Raw genomic sequence first — 5,716 nt, forward strand, 5'->3', positions numbered from 1 at the left:
TCAAAGGCAGACAGAGAATTCACAGGCAATTCCAAAAAAAAAAGTATGCCAAACTTTGTTAGGTTTGAACTGTAGGAATTCGTCTAGATCTTGATGTCGAATTTCTTGATGATTACAATGCTTTATTTTTATATATTTCACATAAAAGAAAAGAAAAAGTAAAACTTTAAGGATTAGGATTAATAGGAATAGGATTAATTTTTGCTTTTGCAATTTTTTTTAAAGATAAACAAATATTGATTGATTTCATTTTAAATAAATGTGTATGTAGCTTCCTTGAAATAATTTTATTTCAATGCGGGCTATGAATTATTATGTTAATAGTTAGATCAATATAACATTAAACTTGAAATGGCAGTTATTCCAGCAAATTAAAGTTTAACGTTAAATGTAAAACTAACCACATGTTAAATGAGTTGAAGCCTACAAGTGAAAAATTAGCAAATACATAATACATTATTATTCTGCTAATATTGCCTTTCTTAGTATTTTTCCCGTCGTTTACAATATTTTTGCTGCTCTCTTCAGATTTCTAGAGCAATTTTGTCTATGAAACTGGTTTTCCCCATTTAACATTTACCACCTATCAATATCATTGCAACTCATGATATGAAAAAAATGTGTAAAAGTGGTTAAAATTTAATGGATACATTTTAATTACTTATTACCATATAGAGATTTTTTTTCGAAATTTCAGAAAACATGAAACAAATGTAGCATGAAGGCATAGCCCATGACCACGTTGGCAAAGAAAATAACAAAATAAGAATCATCGCTTATGTATATGTTTTGATCAAGGAAAGAACAATACGTGTTCAAATATTTGTAAGATCAATAAAAATCTGTTCGTATTACTTACAAAGGTGAAAAAAAATGTTAGGGGTAAAGTTTAAGAAGACTTTCAAAGATATTTAAGGTTAAAAGTGTAATCTTTAATATTCAAAACTTAAAAATATATTTTATTTTGTTTTATGATGAAAAAATATTATTTATATCAAGTATTCTCTTCTAATGCTAAAATGAAAAAAAAGAAAATATTCATTTAATTTTAATTAAAATGTTGTAACCCCCCCCGGGATGACGTTCTTACCTTATAGAAAAAGAATTTGTACAAATTCAGGCAACTATAGGTCAAACAATGCACTCTGTCGAACGCCAACAGCCACACAGTCATGCAAACGCAGAGAACTTATCTAATAGCTTATGGATATAACGATGCTTCCACCATATGAATCCACCAACAGGATTTGTCTCCCCGAAACATTCTCATATACATTTTAATAAAGGATTATAGCCCTTCCCCTACCTGCATAAAATTCTGCACCCTCAACAAGGTCATAAATGTCACTATGCTCAGATATTTATTTTCAGAATCCACACATGAGAGTTGCATTTCATAATATAATAATTTAAAAAAAAACTGTATTTGAATATTATTAACATCATGCCATTAGTGCGCAGTTATGACGAAAAGCCTATCAGAGTATAATAATTCGAGGTCATGTTGTTTTTTTTTTCATTTTTTTAACAATTGATATATAGGAGGCAGTTGATACACGAAACCAGAAAAACGAATGCGTATTTTGGGCGCCTTTAATCAGGCCTATTGAAACTAAAATTTGCCAAAGAAATACAATTGTAATGACAACATCACATACTAAATTTCTTTTATTTAAATCATTGCGTTTTTCAGTTTTCGCATTTATATATATTTGAAAGTACAGACAGACAGACGGTCAACTCCATGATGAATTTGATTCCAGATTCGTTGAAAATACATAATTTGCAATCTAATTCCGCTCATTTAATTATATCTATCTAGCTCTTTTCGTTTTGTACGTACCTGTTCACTTGTTTTTCAGCAAATGGGCCGACTTTCTTGGAATGGATTTCGTTCAATATTTAATTAAAATCTATTAATTTTGTGAGAAACTCATATAAAAAATTTCATCCATATAGACAGACAGACGGACATTATTCTTAAAATATGTTTTTCGGACTCTGGAAAATCTGAAAAGGGGAGATTTATTAAAATCTCAAGATCGAGTTTTTTTGTTGTTGTTGTTGTTGTTATTGTTGATTGCAATAATCTCTCTTTACACGAATATATTACAAGAAATGAAAAACACAACAAATTATAAATATGATTTCAATTCGTATTTATTTCTCTAAATTTTATACATTTCTATCAATTTTTATGGAAATTGATTAAAAGAGAATTAATGCGTTCTAACCATATCACCAATCAACTAATAATTGCATATTTCCAAAATGGATACTTGATTCATTTCATTAAATTACGAAGCTCTATATAAAGCTCAATGTATTCGGAAGAACACGATAAAATCGATAAGGAGGCATATGCTTGGTTTTTAGATATTTTAATAGATTATCTTTTTCACAGACAAATTTCAGCTCAATCAGGTTTGGGCAAGCAGACACGGCAACATTTTTTCATCTTTAGATACATGTATCTAAAGCACGTGATTAATTTAATACCAAAAGACCAATCCGCCAATTTAAATATTGCTTATCTTTATTTTCACTTGGAAAAATGCGAATGTCATATAGTATATTTCTCAGTGTGAAATGGAAAATATTAAGGTTGGAGGAAACACTTATAGTGCGCTAATTCTTAATTTATAAATATTAAAATTATTTTTCAATGCTCCATTTTTCATCCTATTTGGGATTCATCATTTCAGAATGGAAACTAATTTTTCATTTTCAATATGCCCTAATAAAAACCAATCTTAGCATATTATCTTTAGAAAAGTTCTGTATCTAAAAAGGATTTTCCGTATAACTGATTTCTTATCGAATGGAACCTTTGGAAGAAAAATTCAATGACTTTAAATAGATTAAAACTAAAGGTATCTAATAGTTTCGTCTTATTTATCCTGTTTTGAAGACTTGAAATAAAATAACATGTCACTCGTACTATCCCGAATGGCCCACTGTAATCAAGATAAGGATACATCCATTATTTCCGTGTGTTGTATAATGGGTTTTGTGACAAATTACAATTTTAGAGAGACACTCTTTTAATAACCATGTTATTCAAATATTTCAATAATTATTTAAACTGAAATAAGGAAGCATAAAATTTTAAATGTTTAGATGTCTTTTCATATTCTCTGTTTTAGGATTCCCAGACTAACACTTTTCGAAGATTGTATTTCGATAAGGGGTGGTACGCAGAAAAATGAGAGGTTATTAAATCTCCTAATTCCGTAAATAATCTGCGTTCACCCTATTGATGAATGTAACTATCTCCTCTTTTCCATCTTTCCTCTGAGCCCTCTTTTGACGAAATAAACAACTCCTGATGTATATTCAAAAGCCCGGTGGGTTTTCGAATCCGAGATTGAATAATATTTAGATGCATATGTAAAGAGATAGAACATATTTAAAAATTCGTCTCTTCATTTATTACATCAATTTAAAAGCTTTATATTTTAATATTTACAGTCAAATTAGCTGGATGTTATTTTGTATTTAATGGTTAAAAGATAAAATTTGCCATCTTCAAAATGATTCTGCTTCATGGCGAAGGTTTAAAGTTTGGTAGAGAATACTAAAATGATATATAGATTTTTTTGTATTAGAATTAGTGGATGAATTGTTGAATAATAAATACAAGAAATAGGTATGAAAGATGATTTACTTATTGTCCAGTATTTTATATGTGGTCTAGTCAGTTAAAAAGGTTCACTATTTATAAGAGTAATTCTGTTTTATTTTATATGTTTAAATCATGAGAATTATGCTGTTATCGGTTATAAGCATACTGTTCTGAGTTAAAAATCAATTCAGGCTACAAAAAAAAAGTAACAATTGAAGAATTATTTTAAAGATTCCTTCCTAAGTGAATTGCTGATAAAATAAAAACCATTTTATTTATAACTGAATTTGATTCCTCATAATACAACAATAATATGTGAAATTTTAACTTCAAGTGGTTTCAATTTTAATTCATTTTTATATTCTTTTTAATTGACAAATTGCTTTGTTACAGCCTTTAAATTCCAAGTTCTCAAATCTAATATCTTAATTTTGTTTCAAAAAATAATTTCATAGAAATTTTTATATATTTCTTTTATTTATTAGCCGAAGATTTAAAAAGTGTTTTATTATTACCCAAAATAGTTAAAATACACGGTGTTATTCTTTTTTAAATGAATTTTTCATCGATTAGTTTTATCTATTGTATTTACTTTTAATCTGTTGTATCTAATTACAATAATTAAATCAAAACCTTGACACACTAGTTTTAGCTGTATTAAGAAGTAAATCATAAAAATGAGAGCTTATATTTTATTCAATTCGAAAACCAATTTGAATACAAGTATGTGGCACATTTTATTACTTTTCCAAATTTAAACTGTAATAAAAAGGGCTCACTGACATGAACAAAATATATAAAATTCTTTTGGAATTTTTCAGAGCTAAGTTGCAATTTTATAAATTTGCAATGAAATATAGTTAAATTAAATAATAAAAAAGATAGTAACAAATTTATCAATTATTTATATATTTTAAATTTTATAGAAAAACATTTCTACTTTTGGCTAGTTTCGTCATTTTTTTTAACAAACGATATAATGCATTTTAACAATCGGAATACTTGTTAAAAACGTATTAGTTCGAAGCCTTTTAATTTGGACTCCTGACGTTACCGATTCTGGCTGAAAACTTCCCAATTCTTATTATGCTGAAGTAAATAATGTATTCGAATGTAGTTTTTTATTGCATTTCCTCATATTTTTTCCAGCAACATATAAAATAAATTGATGGTCTAATAATGATATAATAAAATATTGATGTCAAGATTTTATTAAATGCAAGGAATTAATCTGTTTTATTCATTCATATAATGCTACTAACATTCATATAATGTTTTCCAAGAAAGATTTTGAGGATTTTTTTTCCTCGCCCCTGGACATAATGAGGCTTTCTCATATAAATTTCATTACTTTGTAGTCACTTTTTAAAGAGGAGTAGGGCTACTACCATAGCATGTATGTATAAATAAGTTTCGGTCAGAATTACATATTGAGCGAGGAGTAGATATTTTTACGGGTTTATTGAACCGGCTGAAAAATTCCTCCAAGCAAAATCTCGGAAGCACACTATTTTCATAACCATAAAAATAAATAAATAAATAGAAAAGAGGGATTAATGGTTTCTCCATGGTCAGAATGACTTCCGGTATGACAGAAAAAACTTTTTCGATAGTGAATTACATTATGTGTTTGTCGAAAAGATTCAACGAATGAATGATGCATCTTTAAGTCATCTTTGTTTTTTCTTTCTCTGTCTAAAAACGAGTATCTATTAAACGAAATCGTGTATGAAAAAGTTGGATTTTATTACTTTGCCTCATAAAGTCAGCCATTAAGTGTCTTTTTTATATTTTTAATCATAGAAATTTAGTAAGAAATTTCGAATTCATTCTCTGAACATTATTTTTAAACTTGATTAATTTTAATCATATTTTAAATTTCATATATATAACGCCATCTGGTATGAATTTAAGAAAAATGAATTTGAAGATTCCGTAATGCTTATAATGATGAATTGCGAAATATATACAGCAATAAAAAGTAGAAAAAAGTAAAAATTGTAAAAGATTATAAAGGTCACGATTTAATGAAGTATATAGTATAACTGACATAACCACTTTAATCAAAACTTTAAGACACAAAAACCTAAT

Source organism: Argiope bruennichi, chromosome 8 (genome assembly GCF_947563725.1).
Source record: "Argiope bruennichi chromosome 8, qqArgBrue1.1, whole genome shotgun sequence".
Taxonomy (NCBI): domain Eukaryota; kingdom Metazoa; phylum Arthropoda; class Arachnida; order Araneae; family Araneidae; genus Argiope; species Argiope bruennichi.